A 14,445-nucleotide genomic window follows, 5' to 3' on the forward strand; every position below is an offset into this window, starting at 1 on the left:
AAAAAAAAAGATTTTTAAAACTACAATAGGTCTACATATATGCCTCTTAGTTTGAGACTTGCCATGCCCTGGCATAGACCCTAGACAGGTCCCTCTTTAGTCCAGAGCAGAAGTTCCCAAACTGTGGTATGTGAGCTTCTTGGAAGTGGTTTGTTCTGTCCCTTTAAGGGCAGTGTGGCCTGAGACCAGTGAACTTCTGTTCAAGTACATGGCCCTTTAAGGCAGTGGTTCTCAACCTTTCCAGACTCCAGTACCCCTAATGCTCTGCTTGCCACCCGCTAATGCCAGCCCGGCACTTGCAAGCCCCTTAAACCTGTCCTGTAACCCCCAGGTTGGGAAGCAGTGATCTAAATCAGTTGACATAAAAGTAAATGGCTTGAGCATCGGTCCCTTAAGTGGTGGTGGATAAGCAGCAATCTGAAGCCATTGTTCTCTTTTGTACCTGGCTCTAGATAGACAAGGTGGGGGAGGTATTGTCTTTTAATGGACAAACTTCTGTTGGTGAGAGAGACAAGCTTTTGAGTTTACACAGAGCTGTTCTTCAGGTTTGGGAAGGAGAGTCCGAGCTAAATACAAGACCGAACAGATAGTTTAGCACAAGTAGTTAGCACACATTCTAAGAGACAACTCAAGGTGAACTGACTGTAGGAAGATAGTTGATTTACCCAAGAGACAACGTGGGTGAGGTAATATCTTTTATTGGACCAACTTCTGTTGATGAAAGAGACAAGCTTTTGATCTTACACAGAGCTCTTTGGTAGTTCTGTGTAAGCTCAAAACTTGTCTTTGTTGGTGAAAGTTGCTCCAATACAAGATATTACCTCACCCACCTTATTTCTCTAGTATCCTGGGGCCAACATGGCTACAACAATGGAAGATATTAATTTACTCCATACAGACACTCAGTAACCACATAATTAATCAATAATAAAAATAAATTGGCAAAGTGTTTCCTTTTCTTTGTATAATGTGTGTTTTTGTGATGTTATAGTAAATATTAATCTAAGTAATGAGCACAGGTGCTGACTTTCCAGTGTGCTGGGGGGGAAGAGGTGCTCAACCTTACCTCTGCCCTAAGCCCTGCCACCACTCCACCCCTTCCTCGAAGACCCCACCTTGCCCCGCCTCTTCCTGCTCCCTCCCCCGAATGCACCACATCCTGCTCTCCCCCCGCCCCCGAGCATCCTGCATGCCTCAAAAGAATTGATTGCGGTGGGTGGGAGGCACAGGGAAGGAGGGGGAGGAGCTGATCGCTGGGGCCTGCCAGCAGGTAGGAGGCACTGGCGGGAGGGGGAGGTTCTGGTAGAGGAGCTGCCAGTGGGTGCTCAGAACCCACTGATTTTCCCTGTGGGTGCTCCAGCCCCAGAGCACCCATGGAGTCTGTGCCTATGCTAATCTGTCTTTTGGTTATTATGTGGAAACACCAAAACTTAGAATTGTTACTATAGTACATATTCAATGATTCCAAGTGCGGCTCTTGATTAAAGTTGTAACTTCCTTTGGTTTGAGAGGTATTATACAGATGTAACTTTGAGTGATTTTGGCCTCTAGACACACTCTGATACACAAATGTAATTTCTAGTTGTGTTAATATCAGTGACGTTCAAAGCAGAGTGGAGAAGATACCTATCTATACATAATTAAAAAAAGAATTTAGAAAGTAGAGCATATTTATTTAGACAATCATGTTGTAATACATAATGTATATATTACGTCTATTTAAATTATTATGAAAAAGGACATGATTTTAAATGTGGACTCAAAGATCATGATAGCTATTTGATGCACTTTTTTTTTTTGCATACCTTACCTTCACTTAAGTTTTCTGTACATGCATGTTTTGATTACACTGAGGGCATTTATACTTATAATTCTGATATTCTCAAAACTGGGTTGAGAATGTATGTTTGGCCATTTATTCATATTTCTGAAAGAGCAATAGATTTCTATATAAATCAAAACCTTGGTTTTATTTATGCTCGTTAAAATATATTCTTTTAAAATAGGTATTTTTGTCCTTACTATGCTACAACTTTAATTGGCCTCTGTTAGATTTTCTCCATTCATTCAGCAACACATGACCCTCTCAGCCAACAATACTGGTCACGCTAATAGTGGCAGTTATCAAAGATAAATACAAGGAGATGTTTTGCACTGTTTTTGTAATTCCTTCCCTCTCCATCGTTTGTTTGCTTAGTATATTACTGGGCCTTCCTCTTGGTGCAATTGAGAATGCATTTTTATTTACTGTTAGCATGAAATGTATTTTTGAATAAGAAAGAGTTACTGCTACTTTTCTCAACAGTGTCAAATGAGCCAGGAAGTGTGGCCCAAATATGGCAATATAGAAAAAATTTAATTCTTACATAATCCTGCTCCCCCACTTGCCCCAGCAAGAATAAACAAATTAATTAAATACATTCCTCCATTTCTAAATGGAGTATTTTGAGCTAAGGCTAATAGGGTCATCATGTCTTGGGATAGTTTTGTATTTTTTTGATGTCATAAACTATAGCTAGTTGGACAATGATGTAAAAGTATGTTAGCTAACATGGCTCTTGAGCTAACTGAACAGGATAAAACGGTACCATAAAGCATGGTAGATAACTATCAATCCTTAAATATTTATGTAGATATTAGCAATTGCTTAAAATACCAGTCATTTACCTGTGTTTCACTGAATTTGTAAGGTAGTGAAGTGCAGCCTCTTAAGAGGTATGTTATTCCTAGTTTAGAATTTATCAAAATACTCCTATCCCTTTACTGAATTATCATTTCAGAGAAGCACTGCCCATTGACTACACACTGACTATTGATGAATCCCCTGTGTAAATGGGGGATAGTGATAGAATCATAGAATATCAGGGTTGGAAGGGACCTCAGGAGGTCATCTAGTCCAACCCCCTGCTCAAAGCAGGAAAGATCCCCAATTAAATCATCCCAGCCAGGCTTTGTCAAGCCTGACCTTAAAAACTTCTAAGGAAGGAGATTCCACCACCTCCCTAGGTAACGCATTCCAGTGTTTCACCACCCTCCTAGTGAAAAAGTTTTTCCTAATATCCAACCTAAATCTCCCCCACTGCAACTTAAGACCATTACTCCTTGTTCTGTCATCTGCTACTACTGAGAACAGTCTAGAGCCATCCTCTTTTGAACCCCCTTTCAGGTAGTTGAAAGCAGCTTTCAAATCCCCCCTCATTCTTCTCTTCTGCAGACTAAACAATTCCAGTTCCCTTAGCCTCTCCTCATAAGTCATGTGTTCCAGTCCCCTAATCATTTTTGTTGCCCTCCGCTGGATGTTTTCCAAGTTTTCCACATCCTTCTTGTAGTGTGGGGCCCAAAACTGGACACAGTACTCCAGATGAGGCCTCACCAGTGTCGAATAGAGGGGAACGATCACGTCCCTCGATCTGCTGGCAATGCTCCTACTTATAATCCCAAAATGCCATTGGCCTTCTTGGCAACAAGGGCACACTGTTGACTCATATCCAGCTTCTCCTCCACTGTAACCCCTAGGTCCTTTTCCGCAGAACTGCTGCCTAGCCATTCGGTCCCTCGTCTGTAACGGTGCATTGGATTCTTCCATCCTAAGTGCAGGACTCTGCACTTGTCCTTGTTGAACATCATCAGATTTCTTTTGGCCCAATCCTCCAATTTGTCTAGGTCCCTCTGTATCCTATCCCTACCCTCCAGCATATCTACCTCTCCTCCCAGTTTAGTGTCATCTGCAAACTTGCTGAGGGTGCAATCCACACTATCCTCCAGATCATTTATGAAGATATTGAACAAAACCGGCCCCAGGACCGACCCTTGGGGCGCTCCACTTGATACCGGCTGCCAACTAGACATGGAGCCATTGATCACTATCCGTTGAGCCCGACAATCTAGCCAGCTTTCTATCCACCTTATAGTCCATTCATCCAGCCCATACTTCTTTAACTTGCTGGGAAGAATACTGTGGGAGACCGTGTCAAAAGCTTTGCTAAAGTCAAGGAACAACACTTCCACTGCTTTCCCTTCATCCACAGAACCAGTTATCTCGTCATAGAAGGCAATTATATTAGTCAGGCACGACTTGCCCTTGGTGAATCCATGCTGACTGTTCCTGATCACTTTCCTCTCCTCTAAGTGCTTCAGAATTGATTCCTTGAGGACCTGCTCCATGATTTTTCCAGAGACTGAGGTGAGGCTGACTGGCCTGTAGTTCCCAGGATCCTCCTCCTTCCCTTTTTTAAAGATGGGCACTACATTAGCCTTTTTCCAGTCATCCGGGACTTCCCCCGATCGCCATGAGTTTTCAAAGATAGTGGCCAATGGCTCTGCAATCACATCCGCCAACTCCTTTAGCACTCTCGGATGCAACGCATCCGGCCCCATGGACTTGTGCACGTCCAGTTTTTCTAAATAGTCCCGAACCACTTCTTTCTCCACAGAGGGCTGGTCACCTCCTCCCCATGCTGTGCTGCCCAGTGCAGTAGTCTGGGAGCTGACCTTGTTCGTGAAGACAGAGGCAAAAAAAGCATTGAGTACATTAGCTTTTTCCACATCCGCTGTCACTAGGTTGCCTCCCTCATTCAGTAAGGGGCCCACACTTTCCTTGACTTTCTTCTTGTTGCTAACATACCTGAAGAAACCCTTCTTGTTACTTTTAATACCTCTTGCTAGCTGCAACTCCAGGTGTGATTTGGCCTTCCTGATTTCACTCCTGCAGGGCTGAGCAATATTTTTATACTCATCCCTGGTCATTTGTCCAATCTTCCACTTCTTGTAAGCTTCTTTTTTGTACTTAAGATCAGCAAGGATTTCACTGTTAAGCCAAGCTGGTCGCCTGCCATATTTACTATTCTTTCTTCACATCGGGATGGTTTGTCCCTGTAACCTCAATAAGGATTCTTTTAAAATACAGCCAGCTCTCCCGGACTCCTTTCCCCCTCATGTTATTCTCCCAGGGGATCTTGCCCATCAGTTCCCTGAGGGAATCAAAGTCTGCTTTTCTGAAGTCCAGGGTCTGTATTCTGCTGCTTTCCTTTCTTCCTTGTGTCAGGATCCTGAACTCGACCATCTCATGGTCACTGCCTCCCAGGTTCCCATCCACTTTAGCTTCCCCTACTAATTCTTCCCAGTTTGTGAGCAGCAGGTCAAGAAGAGCTCTGCCCCTAGTTGGTTCCTCCAGCACTTGCACCAAGAAATTGCCCCCTACATTTTCCAAAAACTTCCTGAATTGTCTGTGCACCGCTGTATTGCTCTCCCAGCAGATATCAGGGTGATTGAAGTCTCCCATGAGAACCAGGGCATGCGATCTAGTAACTCCTGCGAGTTGCTGGAAGAAAGCCTCGTCCACCTCATCCCCCTGGTCCGGTGGTCTATAGTAGACTCCCACCACAACATCACCCTTGTTGCTCACACTTCTAAACTTAATCCAGAGACTCTCAGGTTTTTCTGCAGTTTCATACTTGAACTCTGAGCAGTCATACTGATCTCTTACATACAGTGCAACTCCCCCACCTTTTCTGCCCTGCCTGTCCTTCCTGAACAGCTTATATCCATCCATGACAGTATTCCAGTCATGTGACTTATCCCACCAAGTCTCTGTTATTCCAGTCACATCAAAATTCCTTGACTGTGCCAGGACTTGCAGTTCTCCCTGCTTGTTTCCCAGGCTTCGTGCATTTGTGTATAGGCACTTGAGATAACCTGCTGATCGCCCCTCTTTCTCAGTATGAGGCAGGAGCCCTCCCCTTTCACGCGCTCCTGCTCGTGCTTCCTCCTGGTATCCCATTTCCCCACTTACCTCAGGGTTTTGGTCTCCTTCCCCCGGTGAACCTAGTTTAAAGCCCTCCTCGCTAGGTTAGCCAGCCTGCTTGCGAAGATGCTCTTCACATACTGACTGTGTAACTTTGTAAAGCACTTTGAAATCTATGGATGAAAAGTGCTATATAGAAGCTAGGTATTGCTATTAATAGTAGTATGATGCTTCAGCCAATATTTCTTATAAATAAGTTCTTGGCTGACAGTAGCATTCTGACTCATGTAAAATGGCATCTCTGGTAATAACTTTTGTAGTTTAATATCATCCCCATGAGGACCTCAAAGTTCATTTAAAAGCATCAAAGAAATGCATGTTTACTATTTATATTTTTAGGAAGTATTAATAGGTTTACAAATCCTTGTCATGTAAATGTCAGAAACAAAACAATAATCATTACAACAGAGAGCTTTTGTTTAGGGAGACATTATACAGTAATACAATCACAGATCTTTATGCCCATTTTACAGCTGAAGAAATTTATACATGGCTGGCCAGATCTTAAAAGATATTTAAGTGCCCTAAAGATGCAGATAAGCACCGAGTGTGGTTTTCAAAAGGTAGGCACTCGGGCAATTTTGGAAATCCTAGTACAGCCCTAGCTGCACCTTTAGGAACCTAAATACCTTTTAAAATCTGGCCCAGAGAGATTAGGTGAGTTAGCTAAGGTTGATGGCAGGGCTGTGAATAGAACACATTTCCTGGATCGCATTGCTGTGCTTCAGTCATCAAACTATCCTTTTAGGTATGGTTCCTTGTTGACAATCTAAGAGAGGACAACGTGTGAAGTCTGAACTATCCTCTCGCTCTTTGACATTATCTTCCAGGACAGGGTTGAGGCATTTTGATAGGAGGATGTAGGAAGCTTATGTATTCAGTAATACAGTCTCCAAGGCTAGTCATTTAGGAATCCTTCATGTGCAATTAATTCACTTGGGGGGAAAAAAAATCAAACAGTATAATATTGGCTGTTTCCTGACAGTGCTGGCAGCTTAATATGTCTGCAAACTCCTTTGATTTAGTGCCTGATGTTAGCTGGCAACACCCAAAGCACTAAAGGTGTTTTAACAGACAGCATTAATTACAAATTGATTGGTATCCTTAAAATGTCTTTATGGAAATGATAATAGTAGTTACTAATAGCACATTAAATAGTTAATAGTGTGTTTGCAATAGGAAATTACTAACAGATACTAATGCACCCATTATAGAAATAGTAAGAGAACAATGTCTCCTAAACCCAGACAAATATGATATGATTAATGTTTGGTTGTAGCCATATAATCCATTCCTTGCATCATAGTAGGACTGCTCCCTGGGATTTGCTGTTGCTGGTAACTGGATATGGCAGTTGTTTCTATTTCAGATATGTCACCTTGGTTCCCCTTGTTAAAAAGACTCATGGGTATGCCAGATATTTAGTCAGTCTGTATAATAACATGCAAAGGAGGGCTTTTACAGCTCTGTTTTGAATCTGTTCAGACAGCTTATTTAGGAGGTCGATATACTGGAATTCAGAAATGTAATCACCTCTATCTATCCATGTGGATTAGGAGAAGTGGAAGACCTACCTTAATGCTGGTATTTGTGTATATTTTAATTATCAAAAGTAAAATTTTATATTGGTGTTGAGATATAAATGAACTATGTAGCAAACAAAATTTCAGATGTTTTTACAGTTTATTTTCACATTCACTAGGAAGTTGAAGTAAAAGTATTATACTGAAAAATTCTGTCCTCTATTGAATGCAGTGTCACCTCTGCAAATGTCTATTTGATTGTCTTAAACGCTAAGATGACTAAAGCTGACTGAGGTTCTTCTTTAGCTGAAATGGTTGAATGCTTAACATTTTGGTATCGAGGTCCGGTTAGAATTTTCTGCCTCATGAATCATAAAGTTGGTGGCCTTTTGCTGTGGAAATGATGACCCTGAATTTAGAGTTGTAATAATGTGTGCATTACAGTTTACATGTTGATGCCACCTCCTCAAACAAAAGAAGTTTTACTGTTTGTTTTACAACTTCTTGCAGACTTTTCAGCCTAGAATAACATAAAAACCGTAGAGCCATAACTACTCCCCACCTAACGGTCATCGGCCTCTAGCAACTATGTTGTACTATATCTCCAGAGCAAAACGCAATTGTTCATGTTAAGTTTGATGCACATTAGCTACAATCACAGAACAGTTCAATATAGGAGACTGGAAAGAGCATGGGAGGGGGAGCATGAACTGTTGAGAGAAACTCTTTTAACACATGCTGATAGTATATTGTATGCCCTCATGGACAGATCCTCAAGAGGTCTGTCAGCAAACTTCCATTAAAGTCAGTGGAACCACACCAACTTTGGTGCTACATGTGGGGCAGCTGATAATCTAGTCGATAGTCTTCAACTGCCCACACCCGAAGTTGCATTTCTTTCTCTTTCTAGATCAATGCAAGAATGTGAATCTTATTACTCTTCACAAAGACCAGTTGGTGTTTGCCCCTTACTTACTCAAAGCAAGCATAATAACTCTGTGTATATATGCATTGGATGAAGTGTTCACGTTTGACTGATTATCTAATTCCAGTAACATTACTTCCCTGCCTTCATTGCTGCCTGAAATTTCATTTAATCATTTAACTTGTTTCCTTTACAATGTGTGTGTTAGGGCTAAGTGATTAAATAACTGATTATTTATTATTTCTTTTTAATCTGTGTGCTTGTTACGCTGAAATATCGTTATAACTAAAATTATGCTTGGTGCTGTACAAAACATAAGATAGATGTTCTCTGCCCCAATGGAGTTACCTTCCAGAGGATAGCTGCAGAAGAATAGGACACATGGGGAAACCCAGTGGTTTTGTTGTTTTGTTTGTTTGTCTTGTTGTTAATTTATTTGAAAAAAACTTGTTCGGTGAGCTTCTGGTAACAGTTTTAAGGAGTACAAACTTGGGGTCTGATTCTGAGAGATGCTGAGCACCTGTAGCTGTAATCTTTGGCCTTTTAAAACGTATTCATTTAAATTTTTCAAATTTAATACTATATATATAATATAGATCCTTTTTTGCTAGTAAGCTTAACTATCAAACATAAAATAGTTATTTAACAATAATTATGTTCCAGATATCTGGGCATTTAACAATTTCACATTAGTAGGGTATTTTGTATGCTTCACTCTGCCAGACTTCTACCACTGAAGGCAGAATGCAGCCCCAAGGTTACTATTTGTGGACATTTGAATTTTTATTGTTTTTTATATATATTTTTCTGTATTGATTTTAATTTAAGAATAAATGTGGTTGCTTAGAAAGAGCTGTGCAGTAACTTGTAATTACTGGCAATATCCTCTTCATAGCCCTTGAAGTGAAAGCAAACTACAGGCAGGGGCTTCCAGGAAGACTGGCTTGTTGAGGGTATACTAGTGTAAGGCAGGGAGCCCTGCAGCACTAAAACGCAGGAGGGAGTGGGGGAGAGAGAAGTGTGAGTCTTTGACCAAGAGAGGTGAAGCTGGGAGCTGGAAGACTTAAGTGGATGCCCTTGAAAGACCACAGAGTGGGAATACAGGTGCAGTTAGGCTGAGACTCTGGCCCCTGTTTCACCCTGTAACCCTATCTGATGGAAAGTGGAGGTACTCTGCAATGAGTCCTGTATGTTGGCCTGATTATTGAGATATTTACTGTATGAATACATTGGTGTAGTTTAGTAGAGGGCAGCAAAAAAATAAACAAAGCAGAGAGGAAAGAAGAATGGTTCAAGATGAGCCGTTTCTCAGGAAGCTCTTGAGGGATAAGAGATAATGCCAAGACTGGAAAAGGACTGGAAAGCAGAAAATCAAAAAAACCTCAATGCACTTTAAAAGGGTGGGGAGGGAGTTGTTTCAGTGGCTGTTCAGGGAGTTGTTCAAGGGGAGCGAGACTGATACAGACACCCACTAGGGATGTCTAAAGAAGTTAGGTCTGCCCAGCTTACCATCAGGGGAGGTAAGACTTTGGGTAAGATAGACATGTATTTATACTGGGGGTTTTCAAATGTTTTTTTCCTCCTATGCGTTATTGTTAAACTAAAGACTACTTTGGTTGCAAGAGGGCTGTTGGGTCACTATATATTCTGGTCATAGACTCCTGAAGGGAAGAACCACAGGCTGCTCTCTGTCAGACCTTCAGGGTAAGCCCAGGGCCCTGGACTACAGTACACTGTCTAAGAGTGGGAGAATCACCTAATTCTATATGAGGAGACATAATGGTATGAAGCCTGACATGTGGGTTCACTTGGCGAGACCATGAAGGGCACGGAGATGCAGCTAGCTCTGTAATCCTGACACTCTGTAGTTGCATGTTCAAAACTGCAGACACAATTAACGTGGCCTGTCTTGAAAAAATTAGACCTAGCGTTCATGCCTGCCTTTGATATCAGTTTGGGGAGATAGTTGCTTAAATACTGTAAGTTAGGTTATCTTGGAAATTACTGTCTTTTGAAATTCTGGGTTTTGTGTTTGGACCACGGTAGAATATTCTATCTGAAGCAGCTTTAAAATGTCTTACTACTTTTATTAACAAAAATGCAAGCTTTTCAACTATTAAACAGTTCAAAAATAAAACCATTATGAAACATAATCTCTGTCTGTGTGTGTATTTTTCTTTATGGAGGAAGTGATCTTTTAAAATAAAGGATACTAAGCCACAGACATAATGGTGTGGTGACATCTGGCAAAAAATGACATTTGTATGTGCTAATCTGTATGAAATAAGGAAAGAGGGACAGGAGTGGAGTGTAGCGAACAGAGCATAGGGCTGAGTGATACCTCACTATCGCAGCACAATTGAGGCTTATATAATATAAGATCCTTAGATGAGAGAAGCCATTGAGGTACAATGTATTTGTTACTATATATGAAACCATAATTTAATATTTGTGCAATTATACCATCTGATTGACAGTTACATCTATTGCTTCCTTTTCTGAATTAAAATCAAACCTAATTCTCTGGTTTACTAATTTGTAGATAGGTAATGAATCCCGTTTGCTTATGCTGCTTTATGAACAGAGTGATGCGTATTTATAGGTATTTTATGCTATTCGTATAAACATAGAAGCCAGTAGTTCTTCGATGAAGCATTTAAATTGACTCGCTAAATGACCACACCACACCTGAAGCAGGGGCGACATTGTCTGGGCTTTCCAGAGGAAAGTAGAAATGCTTTATGGCTGGGCGGGGGGAGGTAGGGGCAAGAAGGAGGCTGGAAACTGCTGCAAAAAGGTGGTGTTGTGGTTTTGTGGCACTGACTCACCCCCCGGGAATCTAAGGGTGGAAGGCTTTAAAAGGGTGACCCTGGGTGTTGGAAGCCCTTTCTCCATGCGGCAGGCAAGGCAGCACCCGCTCTCCCTCCTGTTGAGGTGCAAATATCAGGTTGGGTTAGGACCTGCTGTGGGCACTGCGCTAATCACTCCTTTGTAGGGGGTTCGGAAGGAATTTTTCCTTCACCACTGGTGGAGTGGGTTTTTTTTCGCCTTCTCCGCAGTGGGGGTCAGAGAGGACCTATTGTGGTGAGGAGAAAAGTAGTTAGGCTGTATGTCACAACTTATTTTGTAAGTGTCAGGCAAATGTCCGGTGGAGGCACTCCAGAGGGAAGGCATCCAGTGACCAGATAAATGGCCTGGTAAGGGACTTGAAAAGAAGATGCTGGTTAATGGAATGGGGCGGGGGGTTTAGGGCTCCTATGATTGGTATGGCAGGGAGCCAATTCCTCCTTTCTTATAGCCCACCTTAACCCACCTATGGGGGCGGGGGAGGAAGGGGCTCTTTATGATTGGTACGGCAGGAAGCAAGGGCCCCCCATCCTTCTGATGGCACACCTTAACTTTCTTATGAGGGAGTGTGGATGATAAGGTCCAAGCCACGGGCTGGCTGGGGGACCTGGATGGAAAATGAATACCCGGATAGTTATTTGAATGAACATGTACCGTACACTTTATCTGCCAGGTAGTCCCTGACATCTAATAATAAAGTTGCGGCCTGATTAAATCCATATCAAGTGTCTTCTGCCCTTCGTTTCGTATAACTGGACAATAGGATTAGGCAGCTGGACACTGAACATATTTTGAGGTGTTTTGCAGCATGTTGGTGAAATGTGTAAGCCATGTTCCTATGCTTATATAACATATTACAACCTGTAGTACTTTTGAGCAACAGCATTCTTTTAACTTTGGGATTCATTCCAAACAGTTGGTGGATTTCTAGATCACATTTCACATATCCACAAAAGATAAATGATCGGATGAATGCATAAGTGAGAACAGTAGAAGATGGACAGAGATTTACTGGAAAGTTTTAGTATGCCTTTTTATGATTTGTAGTCTCTTCCATATCATATAGATGTCCTAATAATCGGCATTTATATTGGCACAAGAAAAAAAATGTAGGCTTCACAGTTGGTGAAGGTCTTTAATATTGAAATATTAAAATCCAGGAATGGCTGGTGCTCATGAAAGCGAACATATCAAGTAGCTTGATTAATAAAGAAAAGCAGACTTTTGAAATGGAAGTGTTGCCACTGGAAGAAAAAAGTTCAAGTTAATAAATAGAAAGGAAGGATGGGCATGTAGTTAGTGCACTATATGGGGTCTCAATTGACTTGGGGTTCAATTCCCCTCTCTGTTATGGACTCCCTTTGTGACCTTGGACAAGTCAATTAATCTGTCTATGCCTCGTTCCCTATGTATAAAATTGGGATAATATTTCCTAAATTTTCAGCATAAATTTGCATTTGTGGATAAATTTGATAAAGCTTTTCAGGCGCTCCGATACTACAGTGATGGGCACCATATAAATACCTAGATAAATTAAGGAGACAAAATAGGATTTTACATCGGTAGGCCAATGATACTAAAACTGTCTGTCTTTCCCCTTTTTGATAGTACGTTCCAAATAACAATTGAACTGTTATTTTTTCCTTACGCGTAAATATAAGCAGTTGTTTGAAGTTGACTGCTTACTGTCTTCCCAAAGAATTGTCTGGCACTTGTTCAATGTGCTCTTTTTTTTTGTAATGTACCTTTTTTCCCCATGCAATGCAAGTTTTAAAACATTCATGCCTGCAAAATGCTAATGCAACATAGAATGCCACACATATTATGCCAGTGAGACAAAAAGCTTTTATAAATGGGGTGAAAACTGCTGTATCCCAAGTGGGAGTAATTTTTTAAAATATAAAAAGCATTATATAGTAATTTAACAATTTCATGGTTATGTAACATAGCCAAAAGTCTTAATTTCAATATGCTGTACCATGCAACTAGCACAAGACTAAAATGTCATTATAACAGTTATTTTGTTCAGCATTCTCTTGAAGGTAACCTACAAGAGACAATCTCAGTAAGTCATTCAAGGGTGGATTTTAATGAACAACTTAAACTTTCATAACATAAGAAACCCTGAAGGAGTTCAGTCCTATTTTCTGCAAAGGTTTAAGTTCAGTAAGGCCAGAAATGAACTCATTACAGTTTGGTGGGCTGCAGAACAAGAGTTAATAACTTCAACTTTAATTTGTCAGCCTTTATTTTTATAGCAGCCCCCCTTTTTTTGCAGGTTCAATGTATTAGAATTTATTTTGTAACAGTCTAGAAAAATCAATAAGGTGTGCACTGTATGAGGATGTTGTAGTGTTCTGTAAAAAGAAAAAAAAATCACATTGGGGAAAAAAAAGTCTGACAAGCAATAAGAAAGTAGGCAGCATGTTGGTCTGATATAATTGAATATGCATTTTTCCTAGCTAGATGCAATCTGGAATCTATACCAGGCCAGAGACTCATAATTTAGGTGTTTTTAACATCTGTTTTTAGGCGTCATAAACACTTACGGTTCTTTCACACTCTTGAAGCTTATGTACTTTGCATGAGGCAAAATTCTTACCAGGGGCTTTAATGGAATTACCCCAGGATTGTTTTAATCCATTCTTGTTCAGCTGCAGTCTGGACTACAAACTCTTTTGTTGCCTGGGGTGGCAACTCCTTGCAGTGAACCTCAGAAACTAAGTGTTAAAACTATATATTTTCAACTAACTCTTCTTTCTCCAAACCATTGTCATACTTTCCTGCAATAGAAAATGGAAAAGTCTGAGACTTATTTTTGACTAGCCTACCTCTCTCCAAATTTCTGCCACACCTATCTCCACAGATTTCTCTCTGCAATGATTTTAAATTGACAAGTAATTTTTTCTATGTAAACAAAATTATATAATGCATATATTAAAGGTATGTCTATACTTCAGTTAGGAGGTGTGATTTCTAGGTAGGCAAAAGCTAACTTGGTTCTGTCTACACATGCTATGATCGTACATCCCCATTACAGTATAGACATACGTAAAGTATCATAAGCAATGATGAGTAGGGCTATGATTTTTGTCATGGAAATGTTTAATAAATTTCACTGCATAGGAGCTGGGGAAAAAAAGCCAGAAAAAACTAGGGATGCGGGGATCCTGTGTGTGTGTGGGTGGGGGGGGTTGGGGGGTTATGGGGTTGGAGGGCAAGCTCACCTTGCAGTGATGACTTCTGTGCCACAGGGCTGGCCTTTCTCACTGCTCTGGGCATTGTGACCTAGTGCATGATCATAATGCCACTTAGGTTTGATGCATGTATGCCTCCATAGATGAAAG

The 14,445-nt window shown here is 41.0% G+C and overlaps 2 protein-coding genes across 2 annotated transcripts in view; one reads left to right on the forward strand and one right to left on the reverse strand.

Moving 5' to 3' along the window:
- DOCK2 (dedicator of cytokinesis 2) overlaps positions 1 to 14,445 on the forward strand; it is a 449,812-nt gene that overhangs the window by 225,228 nt on the left and 210,139 nt on the right. The window lies entirely within an intron of this gene.
- INSYN2B (inhibitory synaptic factor family member 2B) overlaps positions 1 to 14,445 on the reverse strand; it is a 125,266-nt gene that overhangs the window by 47,003 nt on the left and 63,818 nt on the right. The window lies entirely within an intron of this gene.

This window comes from Natator depressus, chromosome 8, assembly GCF_965152275.1.
Source record: "Natator depressus isolate rNatDep1 chromosome 8, rNatDep2.hap1, whole genome shotgun sequence".
In the NCBI taxonomy this organism is placed as follows: domain Eukaryota; kingdom Metazoa; phylum Chordata; order Testudines; family Cheloniidae; genus Natator; species Natator depressus.